Source organism: Mandrillus leucophaeus, unplaced genomic scaffold (assembly GCF_000951045.1).
Source record: "Mandrillus leucophaeus isolate KB7577 unplaced genomic scaffold, Mleu.le_1.0 Scaffold89, whole genome shotgun sequence".
In the NCBI taxonomy this organism is placed as follows: Eukaryota; Metazoa; Chordata; class Mammalia; order Primates; family Cercopithecidae; genus Mandrillus; species Mandrillus leucophaeus.
Genome location: NW_012109696.1, coordinates 4,217,865 through 4,238,504, shown reverse-complemented (window position 1 = coordinate 4,238,504; position 20,640 = coordinate 4,217,865). Strand labels below are relative to the sequence as shown.

At 43.7% G+C, this 20,640-nt stretch overlaps 1 long non-coding RNA gene across 1 annotated transcript; it reads right to left on the bottom strand.

The window, feature by feature from the left end:
* Window positions 1-1,282: 1,282 nt before the first annotated feature.
* LOC105531479 lies at window positions 1,283-5,003 on the bottom strand. Its single transcript, XR_001004810.1, has 3 exons — window positions 4,284-5,003; window positions 3,068-3,306; window positions 1,283-1,445 (listed from the first exon to the last, which is right to left on the bottom strand). It is a non-coding gene; the product is annotated as an uncharacterized LOC105531479 (long non-coding RNA).
* Between the last annotated feature and the right edge of the window lie 15,637 nt (window positions 5,004-20,640).

Genomic DNA, 20,640 nt, shown 5'->3' with positions numbered 1-20,640 from the left:
CCACCCAGTGATGACAAAGGCAGATGATGCTGCTGGCCACACTGCCCCGTCCCTATCACGGGGCAGCTCCAGTGCCTTCCACACTCAGCCACCACCTTGTGGGGCCATGCACAGTTTCACCAGTGAGGCCACCCCCTGCTTGTACCCACACCCCTCTTTCCACACTGCCATGGTTATCTACTTTCCAGATGGATTGAACTGTGTACCTCCCCACAAATTTTCTGTGCTTAAGTCCTAACCCCCAGCATCTCAGAACGTGCTCTTATTGGCATACAGAGTCTTGCAGATGTCAAGAGTTCAGACAAGGTCCTGTTAGAGCAGGATGGGCCCCTAAGCCAGTACGGCTGGGGCCCCGATAGAAAAGGAAAATTGGACACATCCATGCACATAAAGGGAGAGTGCCATGTGAAGGTGCCAAGCTTTGCTGCCATAAGCCAAGGAACCACCAGGAGCTGGAAAGGATGGGCACAGGTCCTCCCTAGTGCCCTCAGAGGGAGCCTGGCCTTGTGGCACCGGGATCTGGGGCTTCAGGCCTCCAGGCTGTGAAAATACATTTATGTGGTTGAATCCCCTCTGTTCCAGCAGCCCTAGCCAGCTAACACCCACCCCACTGGGGGAGCATGGGCTGGCCAGCCTCCCTACTCAGGTGTGCATTCCCATGCGGAGAGAGAAGCCCTGTGGCATGTGTTTGCTGACCCAGAGACTTTAGGCAGAATACAATATTTTAGAGCAAAGGCAATTCCATCCAACTCTTCACATTAACAAATAAACAAGGCTTAGAGCAATCCACTCGGGAGGGCGTAATGACCCAAAGCCACCCAAGACCCAGACTCTCAGTCCTGGCTCAGCGCCCTCGCTACGTCTTGGTTCATTTCTTTAAATTTGCAATATAAACTTGCCTAGAGGATGCACTCTTATCTGACTTATCAGGAGTGCGGGTTGCTCTAGAGTCTCTCCTCACCACCACAGCCTCCTCAAGTGCACGGCACAGGACCCTCCAGGGCGGGCACCAATCCATGGAGAACCTTCCAGCACAGCTCAAATGCTCACACCTTGGTGTCAAGTGGCATTGCCGTGCACACTGCACCTTCCAGATGCAGCTGAGCGCACCTCAGAGAACCAGTGCTTTCCGAAGCTGTACTAGTACAAAGAAGGAATGCCAGCAGGGACCCCCGCTCTGTATAGTTTCTAGGCTAAACTGCACATCATGGGGAAACATACTCATTCCTGAGTTTTCTATCTATAAGCCTGAGGACCCCAGCGGCTGGGTGCAGGGGGTGCAGGGCCTGCCTTCTTAGTGCAGGGATGGTGAAGCTGCAGAATGGGGCAGTGTGAGAACTGATGGGTGGGAAACGGTCTCTGTCTTTGAATCACACGTTGAGAGAATACTGTCATGAACCTCAACTGCATGCCTTCTAGGAATGTGGAGAACTAAAAATAGCAACCTAAGGACATGGAAAAAATACAAGTTTCAAATGAGGAATGGGAATATCTGTCCTGGTCTGAGTTACCTGAAGAGCTTCCCTGGCCTCCGCCTCTGCTGCTAAGACAGGTGTGGCCTGGAGCCGTGTATACATGGCCAGAGTGGGTTCACTGTGTCCACTGGTGATTCTGCCTCACCAAGCACTTTCCTCTGAACAGCTGAATGCTCGAACACAACATTGTTTAAGGGCAAATCCTATGGGATGGCTTCATCTATGGAACCCCATCTAAGGAACCCCTTCTCTACAGCATAGATGGAACAAGACTCAGGAGCGGGGGCAGGGGGTGGAGGGTGTGGGGGCAGAAAACTTTTTGTAAAGAGTCTTCCAGGGTCCTAAAACTGAAATATTTTTGGTGTGTGTTCTAAACATAAAACACAGGCATCTCTTAAAAGTTCTCCTCAAAACCCCAAACGACTGACTTCTTAGAGGACACTGCTGCTGTCCTCTCACTCTCTGGAATGCTGGTGGAAGAGGAGCCGTGTGAAGGATGGGTCCGGTGAGGAGGTGAAGGGAGACGTTCACAGGGAGATGTTAAGCAAACACCTATTTGTACACTAGGAAAGAATTAAGTTCATGAACCCAACCATCTCCACTGAGTTTCTGTAATTTCTCTGCCAACCTCCTCAGAGAAGGAAAGAATGAAAATGTGAAAGACTGAGTTACAGCCAGCTTGTGAAGACCAGGGCAACTGAAGCAAGCCCCTCCCTCCTGGACACCTGAGACCTCCCAGGGGCGTGGAAACCTCAGCCATCAGCCAGGACCACTCAGAGGCCAATAGAATGGGCAACAGAGGATGACATGGCCAGGTGGTGGGCTCACGGAAGGGGGACTACACCTGTGGGCAGGTAATGGGCTCGCACGGCGGGATGGTGGGGACACTACATCTGTCGGCAGGTGATGGGGACACGGGGGATGGTGGGGAGAGTAAACTTGTGGGCAGGTGATGGGGTCACAGGGTGATGGTGAGGAGACCACAACTCTGACAAGTGATGGGGACACAGGGGGGATGGTGGGAGAGTGCACCTGAAGGCAGGTGATGGGGTCACAGGGGGGATGGTAGGGAGAATACACCTGTGGACAGGTGATGGGGTCATGGAGATGGTGGGGAGAATACAACTCTGGGCAAGTCATGGGGACACAGGGGGGATGGTGGGAGAGTGCACCTGAGGGCAGGTGGTGGGGTCACAGGGGGAATGGCGGGGCTGTACACCTATGGGCAGGTGATGGGGTCACGGGGGATGGTGGGGAGAACACACCTGTGGGCAGGTGATGGGGACATGGGGGGATGGTGGGGAGAACACACCTGAGGGCAGGTGATGGGGATACGGGGAGATGGTGGGGAGAATACACCTGTGGGCAGGGGATGGGGTCACGGGGGGTGAACATACAGTGCGACCCCAGCTCCTCAAGCGGCCCACACTGCATGAGCCCTACACTGCAGAAGCACAATTTGTGGACTCCTCCAGCCAGTTCATCAATCAAAGCTACAATTAATCATATGGGATTTTCAGTGGACCCTTTAAAGGAAACAGGTCAGCGCATGTGATTTAAAATGATAGTTTATATATTTACAGAGTATTTACCGCAGGCTAAGCATCACCATCTCAGGTCATCTTGACCATGATCCTGGAGGAAGGTAATTCCTGGTGGGCAATGGGATACCTGAGGCCCAGAAAGTCGTGCAAATACTTCCAGGTCCCAGAAACGGAAAAGATAGACTTTCGCTCCTGAGTCTGGGTTGGAAACTCTGGCTCCTGGGCACTGTGGAAGCTGCTCATTCTCCAGAGCGGGCACCATGTCCCTGCAGCATCTGGGGTACAACCTAGGCATCGGTGAAACCTGGGATCCACAGTTAGGCTGCGTAACATCAGGCCAAGTGTGTTTCCAAATACTGTAAATATGAACCTTTGCTGGAGTCTATAGTTCTCAAGTGTTCTTTTCTCTCTAAAATCACAATTTTTGCCGAAACGAACTGGTTATTCAAGTATTATAAATTCACCCATTCAAATAATCACATATGCGCCCACGTCAAAAGGTCGTAGTTATCCAAAGGGAACCAAGACAAGACCCTGCTGACCAAACTTCTGGACCTTTCCTGAAGGGACTGAGCCACATCCTGGCGATATCCAGCACACACAATGCCACGGGCAGAGGGAGCGGAAAAGACAGAAAGACAAGAAGGAAGACAGCAAGAAAAAAAGAAAGAGAGAAAGAGAAAGGAAGGAAGGCGAAGAAAAGGAGGAGCCTTGTTCTAGCTGGAGATTTAATAAGGTTCTTTCTTCCCGTTTTAATGGTAAATAGAGCAAACCATCATGACAGGTGTTCCTTTTAAAATGAAATTATTAGGCTGCGAACTGCAGAGGCTGGAGAGAAAATAAAACAAACAAACAAAAGATGATTTCTATTTCCTCACTGGAGGGTCTGTCTAAACCAATGAATGCAATTTAAAGGCAGGGCCTGCAGAATAGTGGTCTGCATAATGTGCGTCCAGGTCCATCCTGTGTGTGTAGAAAAGACTAAAAATAAGAATGGATAAAGGGAAATCTAAAGAGAACAGGATCATCTTGGACCTGAAAGCACAGGGGAATTGCCTTTACTGCACTAACCAGAGACAAGCAGAGAGGCGGCTTCTGAGAGCAAGGTGGGGAGTCCGAGGTGACAATGGGGATGCACTTGACTCCAGCCTGACAATCTGGAGTGGACGGGGTTCCTACCCTACCCTGGCCCCGACATCTCCCGGGAGCCCCCACTTCTCCTGGTTGTTCCTCGGGACACGTCTCCCTCCATGCGTCCCCTTACCTGGCTGCTCGGGGCCAGGGTGTAATCTGTTTTTCCTAAGTGCTTGCTCCATAATGATCCCTGTCTCTTGCAACGGCCACAGCGTGAATGAGATGTGATTCCACGGAAGTGAGTCGGTGCTTAAATTGAAATATTATGGGAAGGGCAGCCCACTGCAGACCTTTGATGTAGCAGCCCATGGCTTGGGGGGAGCGGGGGACACAGAAGCCAGTGTCCACTGTACTCAGTTCCTTGTCATTTCAAGGAGAAAGCGGAGAGAGCAGACAGTGTCAATACAAATAATTCGCACTGGATCTGCAAAGTGAGTGCTGCAAGCTGGAGGTTTGCCCCCTGGCCTGTATCTGTGGGAAACAAAGCCAAGAAGAACCATTCAGCATATTTTAAATGGCTTAAAATTCATTTATATATGGCAGGCACCGGGGCAGAAAGACAAACACGTGAATACAAGCCATAAATGAAAAGAATCAACCAGTTACACCATTAAAGATGTCTGAATATAATGCCAGTTACTACGAGTGTGGAGAGTGCATCTCTGAGACGGTGAATTTCTTCCCACCCAAAAGCAGGGTGATCCAGAAGGAATTGGTAGTGTCCTTTCACTTATTTTCAGACAGGCTCAAGATTACTTTCAATAAATAAGTATAATTGTTCATAATCGGAAGAACAGACTTACTTGATGATGACATGACTTTAAATGTCAAAAAGCTAAAAGATCACACACACACACACACACCTGTCAGAACTAATACATGAACCCAGCAAAGTTGTAGAATATATAATCAACACACAAAAGTCAGTTGTGTTTTTTACATTAGTAATAGACAATCTGGAAAGAAAATTAAGAAAACAATTCTATTTGCAAAAGTATTTAAAAGAATAAAATACTTAGAAATAAACCTAACCAAGGAGGCTTAACACTAATACTCTGAAAACTATAAAACATTGCAGAAAGAAGTTAAAAACAAATAAATGGTGACATGTTCATTGTTGAGATTGGAAAACTTAAGAAGTCAATACATTGTAAAAGTGATCTATAGATTCCATTCAATCTCTATCAAAATCTCAACTTTTTTTGTAGAAATAAAAAAATTATCCTACAAATAATGTGCAATTTCAAGAGACTCCGAACAGTCAAAACAATCTCAAAAAATAACAAATGTGGACGTCCCACACTTCCTGCTTTCAAAAATTACTACAAAGCTACAGTAATCAAAACAGTGTGGTGTGCTGTGGCATAGACTGACATATAGACCAAGGTAATCAAATAGAGATCCCAGAAATACACCCTCATATATAAGGTCAAATGATTTTTGACAAGGGTGCCAAGACCAGTCAATGGGGAAAGGACAGTTTTTTCAAAAGATGATGTTGGGGAAACTGGATATCCACTTTCCAAAAACAAAAAACAAAACAAAAAACAAGAAAAACCCTCGCGAACCTGGACCCTTACCTTTCATCATATGTAAAAATTAACTCATAATGCATCAAAGACCTAAACATGAGAGCAAAACTATAAAACGGTGGAGAACACATAGGGAAAAAGCTTCATAGCATTAGATTTGGCAAAGATGTCTTGGATGTGACACCAGAAACATGAGTAATAAAAGAAAAAGTAGACAAATTGGGCTTTAGGCCCTCCATTATTAAAATTTAAAAATTTGTTCAACGAAGGACATAAATGATAGAGGAAAAAGGCCACCCACAGAAAGGGAGAAAACATTTGTAAATTATATATTAATAAAGAAAAAACAGTCTAGAATATATAAAACTGCCTACAACTCAATAACAAAAACAAACAACCCGATTTTTAAAAAATGGGCAAAAGACTTGAATAGACATTTCCCCAGAGAAGACATACAAATGGCCAAGAAACACATGAAATGGTGCTCATCATCACTAAGCATTAGGGAAATGCAACTGAAGAACAATAAAATACCACTTCACCTCCATTGGGATGACTATTATTCAAGACAAAGAAAGTTGGTGAGGATGTCAAGAAATAGGAGCTCTCATGTACTGGTGGCAGGAAGGTGACATGGTAAGCCACTGTGAAAAATGGAATGGTAGTTCCTCAAAACAACAACAACAACAACAGCAACAACAACAGAGAATTAGCCAGGTACGTTGTGGACCTGTGCATAGTGGTGTGTGTTTGTAATACCAGCTATTTGAGAGGCTGAGGTAAGAGGGTCACTTGAGCCCAGAAGTTTGAGGCTGCAGTGAGCTATGATGGCACCACTGCACTTCAGCCTGGGTGACAGAGTGAGATTCTATCTCTGAAAAGATGATGATGATAGATAGATAGATAAATAGACAGATAATGACAGAGCCATGTAATTAACCAATGGTTCTTCCGAGTTTACATCCAAGGAGGGCAAGTATGCAGGGATGTGTACAGTGTAGGCAGTGATAAGTCACTGTCCTGTGGAATCTTACAAGGAATAATCATTTCAGTTGTTTTCTACCAAGTGGTTAGAATATTTTATTTTTTCATAGAATTGAATTATTTTGCATAAGTTGAATTACCTGACTAAAACAAAATATTCAAATCAGCTGCTGCTTCCACACAGGGAAAGGTTTAAAGAGTTAACCAGCCTTTCCAATGTCCATGATCAACATCAGTGGGCAACTGGGATAAATTAACTGCCCCTCCCCCCAAAAAATAAAGAAGTTTGGCTTTCTCTTATGGTCTGTAAAATAGAAAGTCAAATGGGGAGAGATACAATTATCTTGATAGTAGAGCCAAAAATAAAACAACCCTTGTCTTGCAGCTGTTAACTTTGCAAGGGAATAAAGACAGCAATAAACCAGAGGCCTGGCTTCAGTCCTGTAGCTGCCTGTGCCTGTTGCTGTCCTTAATTGCCTCAGAAAAAAAAAAGAAAAAGAAAAAGAAGAAGAGGCTAATTACAGCAATACTACACATTTCACAGGGGTGCTATAAAAGTAAAATGAGGTAACAGACATGGAAACACTTAAAAGTTTAGGCAATGGGTTGTGAGTTTTATTACTAAGTAATGTATCTGAGCAATGAGGGTGACTGTCCAGAGGCCCTTCCATCTCTTAAATTCCCTCAGTGATCTAGGAAAGCATAAGTTATTGGGAGGATTAGTTGACATTGTTCTCTTAGAATGATTTCCTGTCACACTTAGCCCATGAAATGTCTTAGCTTGTGTGTGTGTGTGTGTGTGTGCGCGCGCGCGCGTGCACTCAGGGGTGGGGGGAGATGGGGGATGGGTAGGGAATTAATGGTAGAAGAAATAAGAAAAAAAAAAAAAAAACCATGGCCAACATATTTCTACCATGTGGATGTTTCCGTTTTGAGTCCCTTTGAATTCTACCCTATGATGAAGAAAGCACATACAATTTCCATTGATGGGTGGGGAGACAGGGTCTCAACTCTGTCACCCAGGCTGTAGTGCAGTGGCACAATCATGGCTCACTGCAGCCTCAAATGATCCTCTTGCCTCAGCTTCCTGAGTACCTGGGACCACAGGTACACAACACCACACCCGGCTAATTATTTATTTATATTTTTGAGGACAAGATGTCTCCCTATGTCACCCAGGCTGGTCTTGAACTCCTGGACCCAAGTAATCCTCCTGCCTTGGCCTCTGAAAATGCTGAGATGACAGGTGTGAGCCACTGCACCTGGTCACACACCCGAAATTTTGATGCCAGCAAAGAACTTTCTGTTGCCATCCCCCACACACAGAGGAGAAGGATGCCCTGTCCCCCACCCCAATGTTGTGCTCCCCCTCAGTGTTCAGCCCGAATTACAGGCTCCACCTGGGATCTGATCTCCTCTGTCCACTTCCTACCAGGGGCTATTTGGTGAGGAGCAGGGAATGGGGGGTGACTCACCCCACACCCCAGCATTCATTAGAGCTGCTGTTTCTGTGTTTATATATATCGGGCTTCTGGTTAAGAAGTTTTTAAATTGGTTTTACATTGCTTTGAGGAGAGAAAAAGGTGAAAAGAGAGATTTAGATGGTGATTGCTCTATGAGTATCTACTGTTTACTTCTTAGAAAAGTCATCTTCTGAGTAACTGACCATGACAACAAGGAGAATTAAAGTCCCTGAAATAAACCAAACAAAAGTCGAAATTCTCTTTTTGTGCTTCCAGGCCTCCCCTCTCATCCCCAGCACAAATTTAAACAAATAAAACAACCAATCCTCACTTCTCTAAGTGATTTTTCTGTTACGTGACTTACTACAAAGTACAATTCTTTGCTGGTGACTTACCAGCACTTTGAAAGAATGAAATACATTTTTCCAATCCACACGCACATTGTATCCAATCATTAAACGTTTCTCGTAAATCCTCAAAGCATCTCCATTTCCCCTGTCCCCGGAGGCTCTAGTAAGGCTCCATCTTTACCCAGAACATGTGTTTTTGCCATGGCACAGCTTATGTCATTTTCTGTGATACATCTTTGTAATCACTAAGATTTAAAAAAAAAAAAAAATACGTAAATAAACAACAGTGTACGTATTGGGCTTAATCTCACTTTGAAACCAGAAACATGTCAACTGACAAGCCATCTTTTCTCTCTCTGTTCTGACATAGATAGCCCTTGCACCTGCTTGTTATTGGACTCATTCATAAAATGCATCATGCTTATCTTGAGGTTACCAAAGGGTCCAGTTGAGCATGGGAGGTGTGAATGTTGCTAGTTCTCTGGGTAAATATTTGTACTGGTCAGAGACAATGGAATCCTACTGCGGACTTTCTCACATTCAACTTGCTACCAGCGTCTTCTCTACTCAGAGAAAAGGACGATGCAAATAAAATGAAATACATGAAGAACTTGTTGATTAGAAGTTTATTGAATTATCTAAATCAAGTGACTCGCGTTAAGGCTCTTTGCTAGGGAGACCAGACCTATGATGGCTGGTGGTGAATTTTTTACCTGGAATATGATCCAGAAAATATTTACCCAGAAAATCATTATAATGCAAGACACAAATGATGATGCCATCAAAAACTCATAAATTAGTGGAGCTGAGAGCAAGTTTGTTTTTTTGACAGCAAGTTTTGAGGTGAACACGATGTACACTCTCACTGTGTGAACTGAGTCAAGAAAAAACTCTATGACTGTCCTTTTTGTTCAACATTTCTGCATTTTCTACTACACATCCTTGCAGTTTGCTTCTCTTACTACTCTAACCTTTGAGGATTTTTTCAGTAACTTCCATTCAGCACCTTGACAAATCTGGGTGGACTGTAGGAACACAATCCACATTCAATTTAATGGGAGGTAAGTCTGGAAAAATTGTCCCTGTTGAAGATCTACTTTGTAGTCTTATGCATGATGATGCGGAAGCATCACACTCCTCTTGCTGGATACAGAAAATTCCCTTTGAAGAAAGGAAAAGAAAGTCAGCTCCTTTTGGCAAGACAGAATACAAATGGATGAGCTGTGATGAAAATCACCAAACTTGCAACTGGGGAGATGAAGCATCCACTGATTATTGTATTAAAAAGTGGAGTGTGTGAGCACACAAAACGTTGGGCTTTCCAAGTTTTATGATAAAGTTAATGTGCTTAAGATCATCAATCTCCACTGCGTGGAGTGGCGCCTTCAGTAATTTTGCCCCTGTCATCAAAGCAGCCTCGTGGGACGGACGGTTGCCCGCGCCCGTAATGAAGCACTTCATGCAGAAGCAGCTGTCGCCTCACCTGTTTGCCAGCCCATCCGAAGGCCGGAGAAATTCTCCAATTTAGCAAGCAAACTTAAGTCATTATTAGAAATGACAGGGAAACCTGATGAAATTGTACTTTCAATTGGAAAACAAAATTGCAATCAGACCAACATGATTTCCTCATGGTCTGACCATGCTAATGCCAGTCGAGACATGGGCAAATGTATTTAAAAGTCATCATGGAGCATTACCATGCGATCTCCTTTCACTGGCCCTTATTAATATAAAACTTCAATTTGCATGTAAATGTGGTCAACTTTCATATCATCAAAATACATGAGGCCTGGGAAAGTAATGAATTGAAGTTGGATGCAGCAATTACTGACGTTTATAAAGAATTTTAAAGAGGTCAGTCTAGCCTTGGCTGAGAAAATGAGGAAATCAACAGGGAATATTGTCAATATAGCAGCCGGGGGAGTTGGAGCCAGTCCCAGGTGTTGTGAGCGAGATGATGATTAATAGAGAGGGAGCACGTTGCCTCTCACCCATGAGGACTCGGCCAGACCCCAGGCGCAGCGGCAGAGCTGCATGAAAAGGTTCTTGCTGGGTCCCCGCTCCAGCCGCCTGGCTGTGCGTTCCGGGGGGAATGAAGTAGCAAGTGTTTATGAGCCAGCCGTGCTGAAGGTTTAATTGGGCTCCACAGCCTTTCCGCTCCCTTCAGTAGTTGATATGCAGTTTAACCTTTTTTTCCCACCTCAGACACACCAGAGCCACTGGGATTTTAATAAGGCGCTTGCATCATGGCTTGGCTAAACATTGACTTAGTTGCTAAATGGAGCTAAACTGCCTTATTGCGTTGTAATGGCAATTTATCCATTGTCTAATTTTTTTAAGAGGAAATATTTATCCTGCCTGCATGTTTCATAAATCCTCAACCACGTGGCGTGATTTGGGGGGATTTTCTTTGCCTATTTGTACAAACAAGTTAACAGGCGACGTAATTTTAAACATGCCTGAAAAATCAATGCAGAGGTGGCCATGCTGCTGTAATTTTGGAGGATTTACTCGCAGATAATGCAGGGTCAGAGTTTGTCTTCAGGATTTGCTGGCCATGTTTTCACAATATTACACAGATAGGCAGGGTTTCTCACGACCAGGTCTCTAAGAAAGCTAGAAATTAAACAGCCTCTTACCTAAAAGGGCCAAGGCAGGGTCCATGCCCCACTGCTGTGGAGGGGAGCCTGGCCTGTGGGGTTTTCTGCTGTCCATCTGATCTTTGCATTATCCCATTAACCATCTCTTCCCTGTTAGGCTATTTAAGAGGCATATACACATTCTTTATAAATGCAGGTTCCTTTGGAATTCCATATACCTTTTTAAAATAAATCGATTTACTGTCTGCTGTTTTTAATTGCTTGATTCAAGGGAAGCGTCTGCATTGGGCACTTCCCACGCTTGGTTTGAGGCTACCCCACCGGCCGGGCATGGTGCCAATCTCTCATACCAGATTCTTCATTTGACTTTGCTGTCCCCATATCCATCGTTCTTTTTGGCTCTTTTATTATTTCTTCTTTCCCGACAGTATGCATAATTATGAATGCCCAACCAGCTTCAGAGCTATGCAAATATGTATCTGCATTGATAGATGTATTTTCTTTCTTTAAAACCTACATCCTAGACATGAGATTCCAGGTATAGAGTCTAAATGTGATCAGTGTTGAGAGCTGGCAAAATCTCAGTCTTTGAATACACAGCATCCATTAGTGACAACCGGCTTAGCACCACTTACATCCTTTAACCACACTAGGACTTAAAAGAAAGCTCCGTAATTCGTGTCAGTGGGAAAAGTTCCTGTCCTTCAAGGGCACTGGAAAATGGGTAAAGTTGAGGGGTATTTACTGAGCAGGGAAAAGATTCACCAGGTATTGTGGGCACCCTTCAGTGCCTAGATTCCGATGCATGTGTCTCTAAGAGTTAGCATTTCCCCAGGGCTATAAAACTTCACATCTGTGTTTTTTTCATATACACTGTCTCATTTGTGAGCTGTATCTGGATGCACTTTAATATAATGACTGGCCAAGTGAGCATGCTATTTTGGAGGGTCTTTTTCCTGGAGGGAATCTGCTCCAGGTGTGTGTGGGGAATGGGGAGTGGACGCTTGAGGAGCAGACGCAGAGGTCCAGGCAGCAGTGGGCATCGGCACGGGCGCAGCTGAGGCTGGCACTGCAGCTCCTTCTGAAACTAATGCTTTGTTCTGACTCAAGACTCGGCCTCAAGTCAGCCATGGGCATAGGAGGGGTGGGAGAAGCGGGACACTGAGGCAGTCTTCCACAGAAGGACAATGGTGCTGGCAGGAGGAACTGGGTCCTAGGAGCTCAACCACACACAGTCTGGAGGAACTAGGGCTGGGCCACTCCAGCACTCCCACTCAGGAGCCTGCCTCTCTCTTGAAAAGAAACAGCACACATTTCGTACCTCTGCCAGCCAGTGGATGCACCTGGCCTTCCCTGGGCAGGTCCCTCGCTGCTCCTGTGAGGGCAGAAACATGTCTGCAGGACCACTGAGGTCACAGCCACCTACAAGGCCCACCACCCCCACTTGTGCCCATGCTGGTGTCACCCTCAGCCTGACACCTCTGCCATCTTCTTGTGCCTTCCTTCTGCCATCTTCTGTGTGTGTCCTGGAGCCCCTGTCTCCTGAAGTTGGGTCTTCTGTTCTCACAGGCAGACATGGCTGTGGCTGCTGCAGCCACTGACTTAACCAGCTTCCAGGAATGCACATTCCAGTCCTTAACCGCAAAGCAAGGTTTCTAATAGACAGGCTGCATACAGCTGGTGCTCAGCAGAAGCCCCACTGCTCCTTCAAACCCCAGTGGTCTTGCCCATCCCAGTCTCCCGGTAAGATTTTCCTCACATTCAGGAATTTTGCCCTCCTGGGATCAACTTAAGTGGAAGCTAATGATGCTTTTCACAAGACCTTGACTATTCTGTGAGACGGTGGTTTCTGAACCACCTGAAGAGGGCGTTTCTGCCTCCCTTTAGCTGTGTAATGGTTATTGCCCTTAGTGTTTTCTTTTCTTTTCTTTTCCACGATAATGGCCATCCTACATAATTCAGGACACACAAAATCATTCTTGCCAAATAGAAGAATTCATAGCTGATAATGATGATAAAATAGAAGGAAATAATACAGGAAAATCACACCATTTGGAGAACAAGATTGATTTTGGAAGATCGCTGAATTTTTGTAATTCTTTGTTTCTTCTTTGCACTTAAAAAAGAAACACCTAATTGTTAAGACCTTGAGCTCAAATAAATCGCTCAATTGGTTGTACTGTTTTAGGGAAGTGAAAATATCCATCCTGCTTAAAACCATTCTTCACATCTTAAAATCATGCTTAACTATAAACTTTAAAGCATTTCCTACACTTGTAACTAAATATTTGACCTTCCATTTCTTAATGATATCTCTGGTGCTTCAGTGCTTCTGTTATATACACCACTGTGGTTTCCAAAAGTGAAAAGAAGATAGCACGCTGAAACTGTGGCTAGGACACAGCAGGAGATGAAAGCTACAACTGGGCATTTTCTGATGTTTCCATTAGGAACACAGCACAAAGTAGACCCAGGAAATTGTTTTAAATTGTCCTCTGCTAACTACATACTAATCAGGTCAGCAAACCTACCCTCTGGAGACAACAAGACTAACCTCACGTTCATGTTCCTTCCACCAGGGGCCCTGCAACCTCATGAACTAATCAAAGCTGTGCCCATTCATTGAAAAGAGAGGTGCACATCTCATTCTTATTATTGAAAAGAGAGGTGTACATCTCATTCTTATTTTTAAATCAATGAATAAACAACCAAACTTCATCCAAAGGCTAGTTACACTTTGGCACAATAATCTGACTATTGGATTCTTAAGTGTAGCATAAAAATAAGAAATTGCATATATATGTATGTGGGGATTTAATAATTAATGTTCATATAAACATACAGTTAAACAATTTCGTTTCCTCTACTGTGGTCACTGGAAATATTTTCGAACTTCATTCTAGGACTTAACACTGGGCATACTCCAGTCACTCAAGTTTCATTGGAGTCATTATCGTATGTTCTGACTTCCGGCTGCTTCTCCTCTTCCCTCCTTTTCCCACACATCCACATCAGTTCCTGTTTGGTGAGGAGACAAGAGGCAGCAGATCTGGCTGCCAAGGAGCAGCCCCCGCTCAACAGTGGAGCAGAGGCTGACTTTACTACTTATGTAAGTAAAGGAGAGCTATGCCTGTGAGAGCCAGCTTCCCTAAGCAAAGTGGGCTTCTATCTTGTACAGTGTGGGGTTCAGGGACTGGTGCATTGTTAGGGGCAGCAGGAAGTGGGTACTCTAGTGATTTTGCTGACATTCGTGGGAGCACAGCCCCCAAGCACCTACACCGAAGCACCTACACTGTGGAAACGCATCATTGATTGATTATAGGAATTTGAACAGAATCTGGTAGACTTGTGATTGGTGTTTGAACAGGATTCTTGGAATCGTGCGTCAATTCACCCTGCTGTAAAATGACATATTTTCCTCGGAGTGCTGGAACTCTATTAAAATTCTCAGTATCTCCTTTAGGAGCCCTTCAGCCAACACTGCAGAAGACGCTACTGGAAATTGTCCAGGTCTTCTCTAATATTGTTGACTTTTTTCTTGAAGATGGTATTCTATTCAAAATGATCTAGTTTTCTCATTTTACACATCAATCAATGTGTGTTTGCCCTATTTGGGTTTTTTAATCCTTTGTTGGATTATCTGGTGGAGCAGTAGTTGTAGAGAAGTACTCATCAGATATTAAAACACCACACACATTATAATGAAGAGGAGATGGTGGTGTTAGTCCACGATCCAGGAACAGCGTGAAGTGCTGCCAGTGGTTTACATTACCCACAGGTTGACCAAAATAAAATCTAAGACTGTACTGTCATCCCTAACTACTTGGCTGAAGAAAGTAATCTGGTCTGTTATATTTGTCAAAGTGAAAGGTAAGTTTTTGACAACACTTCAGGTTGTGCGGTATCAATAAATGGAACCACTATTTCCAGGTACCTCGCCTACCTGCTGCTACTTATATACACAGGAGCACTTTCATCTCTAGAGATGATGTTGAGGGAGACATAATCCACCAAGGTGTTGGAGAATCTACACTTGGAATGATCTGTTAGATTCACAGAACATGTCCAAAGGTTATTTAAAGAGAGCTGAGCTATAGAGTGAAGCTGGTGATTGTCTTTAACAAAGTCTAATACTAAGCAAGTTATTTAGGATAGCAAGAGGAGCATGACAGATTAGGACAAAAGTGAGCTTACCTTAAACTCTTTTTATTTTTTTGAGACAGAAACTCACTGTGTCGCCCAGGGGCTGGAGTGCAGTGGTACAATCTCGGCTCACTGCAGCCTCCGTTCCCCAGGTTCAAGCAATTCTCGTGCCTCAGCCTCCCAAGTAGCTGGGATTACAGGCACGTGCCACCACGCCAGGCTAATTTTTTGTATTTTTTCATAGAGACAGGGTTTCACCACGTTGGCCAGGCTGGTTTCAAACTCCCGACCTCAAGCAATCCGCCTGCCTTGGCCTCCTGAAGTGCTGGGATTACAGGCGTGAGCCACCGTGCCTGGCCACTTTAAACTCTTAAAGGGATAAGATATGACCCCCCAAAACTACAGGACACAAGTGTGCAAGAAGAAAACACAATCATCAGTGTTTCTAGGAAATCCAGGGAATGTGTTGACATGGTCGTGGTGGAAGCTGTCTACCTAATTGCGTCAGAATCCTATTTCTGCTGTAAAAACTCACTACAAAGTTAGTGGCTGAAAACAACATGGATTTATTATCTTACAGACCTGGAAGTCAGAAGCCCAAAATGCGTTTCCCTGGGCAGAAATCAGCAAGTGAGCAGGGCAGCATTCCTTTCTGGACCCTCTAGAGGAGAATCCAGGCGTTGCTTTCTCCAGCTTCTAGAAGCGCCCACGCTCTGTGGTTGCTGGTTCCTTTCTCCATCTCCAAGTCGGCAATCTCATCACTCCACCTCCACTTCCAGGGCCTCTCCAACACTGACTCTCCTGCCTCCCTCTGTCACTTTTTTTGAGACTGAGTCTTGCTCTGCCTTCCAGCCTGGAGTGCAGTGGCGTGATCTTGGCTCACTGTAACTTCCACTTCCCAGATTCAAGCAATTCCTCTGCCTCAGCCTCCCAAGTAGCTGGGATTATAGGCATGTGCCACCATGCACGGCTCATTTTTGTATTTTTAGTAGAGATGGGGTTTCGCCATATTGGCCAGGCTGGTCTTGAACTCCTGACCTCACATGATCTGTCTACCTCAGCCTCCCAAAGTGCTGGGATTACAGGCATGAGCCTCTGTGCCTGACCTCCTCTGTCACTTATAAGGACCCTGTGACTACATTGAGCCCACTGGAAAAATTAGGAAAATCTTCCCATCTCAAAGTTAAATGAAAAGCAACCTTCATTCTAAGTGCAACCTCAGACTCCAAGCTTTAGGATGTAAATCTCTCTGAGGGCCATTATCCTGCCTACCACCCTCTGAAGCTGAGCACTTCATCATTTACCTGATTCCTAATCTGCCAAGCTCTACCTCTTGTGCAGTCAGACATGAAATCCTCATAAGCTTCCCAGTTTACTTTGCGGAAAAGACTGAGTTCTTTGAACCCAGTTGGTTCTTCTTCTGTTATATCCTATATGATTATGGGAACTTTGTTCCTAAGGTAAAGAAAAATTTGAAAGTGAGGTTACTACACACTACCAATATCTTCACTGAAATTTTATTTCAAAAATTGCACTTTACCCCTAGATTAGACACTCACCTCCATGCAGAAGGCAGAGCACCTGCTGAGTGGAGTCGATTGAAAACACCATTCCAGGAGCAATGCAGGGCAGTGGCTATGACCACATAAGACGCACAAGGGCGGAATCACCATCTCGTTTACTGGAATACCTCCACTGTCTCACACAGGGCCCGGAACGTGGCAGAAGCTCAATAAATATTGATCAACTTATTGAGCGTACATCAGCTTTGGAGGCAGAGTTCTGGACTTGATATTAACTCTGTGTCCAGAGTAGGTTATTGACCTCTCTGTGCCATGGTTCCAAAAACAGGATAATAAACGGTAATTCAGGGAAAGTTCTTAGTACAATGGAAGCGTCCGTAACTGTTGACTTTTATAGTCAGCTCACTTCAATGTAAGCCCCAGAAGGGCAGGGACACTGCTGCTTTCAGTCACACCAGCGTCCCCAGCAGGCAGGTCAATGTCTAGGACACTATAGACAATCCATAAACATTTGGGGAATGAATAAAATTACGTTATTACAACACTTTCATGTGCGCATGACTAAAGAATTTCTCAATTATTTTTGTAATTATGAAATAGAATTAATCTTCTCCTTTACAAATAGCCAGATTTTTCTTTTTTAAAACTTGTTTATTTTTATTTCAAATAAAATACCAGATATGTAGTCTTTTATCCCTTACCTCCACCCTTCTCCCTGCAAGTCGCCAAAGTCTATTATGCAGTTCTTATGGCTTTATATCCTCATGGTTTAGCTCCCACTTATGAGTGAGAACACACGATGTTTGGTTTTGAGTTACTTTGTATAGAATAATGGCCCCCAGCTCCGTCCAAGTGGCTGCAAAAGACGTTATTTTGCTCCTTTTTATGGCTGAGCAGTATTCCATGGTGTATATATACCCATTTTCTTTATCCACTCATTGGTTGATGAGTACTTAGGTTGGTTCCATATCTTTGCATTGCGTGGTGTTGGTTCCATATCTTTGCATTGTGAATTGCCTTGCATAAATATGGGTGTACAAGTTTCTTTTTCATATAATGACTTCATTTCCTTTGGGTAGACAGCAGTGGGATTGCTGGATCGAATGGTAGCTCTACTTTTAGTTCTTTAAGGAATTGCCATACTGTTTTCCATAGTGGTTGTACTAGTTTATATTCCCACCTCCAGTGTAAAAGTGTTCCCTTTTCACCAAATCCATGCCAACATCTATTGTTTTTTGGCTTTTAAATTATGGCCGTTCTTGCAAGAGTGAGGTGGTATTTCATTGCGGTTTTAATTGACCCAACTTTAAGACAGGGTTTCACTCTGTTGCCCAGGCTGGAATGCAGTGACGTGACCACAGCTCACTGGAATCTCAAACTCCTGAGCTCAAGTAATCCTACTGCCCCAGACTCCCAAGAAGCTGAGACTACAGGTGCCTGCCATCGTGTCTAGTAATCTTGCTGACATTTTTGTAGTGATGGAGTCTCATTATGTTGCCAAAGCTGGTGAAATACCCCAAATTTTGAAGGGAAAAGCTAATTTGTTCTTCCACAATTCTGAGGCCTGATTATTTGCTCAATAAATGTTTCCTTAATTTTGATTATGCTTCTGGTGTTTTCTGTGTAAGTGATACATATTATTCCTGAAATGATGCTCTATTTAAAAAGTCAAAGTGAAGTACTTTTCAAATGAATGCTTCTTTGTTTCCTATTCCTAATGTATAAATTTGCATTGAAATAGTTCAGTATGTTTTTGTAATTTTAGTTTATTTATAACACTTCCTCAATGGCTGGATGTAAACTTCAGAATCCTGATTATTTTACAAACAAAAGAATATTATAAACCAATGTAGTCCAGACAGTGTGCTTGGTTAAAATCTGGGATAGTAGGCAGGTGCGGTGGCTCACGCCTGTAATTCCAGCACTTTGGGAGGCTGAGGAGGGTGGATCACAAGGTCAGAAGTTTGAGACCAGCCTGGTCAATATGGCACAACTCCATCTCTAATAAAAATACAAAAATTAGCTGGGTGTGGTGGTTGGCGCCTGTAGTCGCAGCTACTTGGGAGGCTGAGGCAGAAGAATCACTTACACCTGGGAGGCAGAGGTTGCAGTGAGCAGAGATCATGCCACTGCACTCCAGCCTGAGTGACAGAGCAAGACTTCATCTCAAAAAAAAAGAAAAAAAAATCTGGGAAAGTATTACATGGGACCCATTATGTGGGACTCTAGATTTGGAGTAATAAAATTGAAGAATATGGAAATGAAAGACCTTTTAATGATTGTATTATACTCTAGCAAATTAATAATAATATGATCTTTTCTCAGTGCTATTTCTTGATGTGTCTAGAACATTACTAGAGTCTCCCACTCTTTGGATATGTCTAATCATCCCTGAACCAAGAAATTGTCACACTGTGCAAGAAGAATTTAAGGACAACTCCCAAGAGAAGGATCCTTGTGTCTATGGAGAACCCACACCAAAAAGGGTATCCTGTATGTGATTTATGGGAATTCACTTATTATTATGTCTTGTGGATTTTAACAATACTAGGTACTTATTGATTACATAATTAATCAGTTGTAGCATGTTAAATATTGCGATGTTTTTAGCATATGCTAAATAAGAAACTAGACTTTAAGTTTTTGAGCACAAGGTGCTTGATATACCTCCTTAGAAGATCAAGTCCTGTTCCTTCTTTGAACTTGAAAAAATTGTAAGGATATGCTTATTTTGTGCTCAGTTTTTAAAATATTGTTTTTTCTTAGTAAAGAGTTGTTAATTATTTATGTTTTTCAGTCACTGTGCAAATAATTGAACATTTGGGAGTAGGTAACACAAGCAAGTTCTGCACCTGGGAAGCTAAGATTCTAGCAAGACTGACAGTGAACATGCACACCAAGTAGCCAACCAAGATACAAATGTGCCTGTGCCAAGGATAATGTGAACAGTGTACAAGGATGCAGTCAGGGACAAAATTTGCTGAATAGTCAAGGAAAGCACTCCAGGGAATAATGTTTAAGTTAAGTTGAGGTTGCAAATAATTCCACCTTGTCAAAAGCAGGGAAGAGTAAAGAAAAACAGAGGGAAGGATGATGATATTGGATGAAGCTTCTTGAGAAGGGGAGGAAGCTGTGGGTGGGCGGGAATGCAGAAAGGCATCATAGGAGAGACTGCAGGAGGGACAGCAGTCTGAGCTCATGTGCATGAAGGTCCCATCAGGGAAGTGGACTTATTTTAAAATGCAATGCAGGAAGGCAGCAAAGAGCCCTGAGACCGTGTGGTCTGACCCATGTTAGTAAGTATGGAGCAGAGACACTGTGGGTGTATGAAAAAAGGAAGTACAGAGAAGGAGTTTGTTGACATGACTTAGAAGAGAAGATGGTGCCTTGGTCTATGTAGGTGGCAACACTATAGAGAAAGTGCACTGGTTGGGTGAATGTGGTGGGGAGGGAGACCTTGGGGAGAAGTTTTAGATTGGTTGATGATTCATGGTCAGGGAGAGGAAGAACCTGGAAGCACTCAACAGTTTCTGGCTGAAATCCCAGGGGAACTAATGGAATCAATTTCTAAGGCAGCAGTGAAAATGGGCATCATTGCTATGAATATATTCAAGTGTGTGAAAAACAATCACTTCAGATTTACTTACTTGAGTTTTGTCTTGATTTCATGAAGACCTGCTTTTCATGATATCTACATAGTTGTTTTTCTCATTATAAAATGTACTAGGATTATTTATTCCATATTTTAGAATTTGAATAATCAAGTATGTCCAAATATGTTTGATTATTGCATGTCACAACATGATCTATTTATTTAAGCAGTATCCATATCTTTTTGAGCATCAGGAGATATCGAGATATTTCTATTCATATGAATAGAAATATATACGTA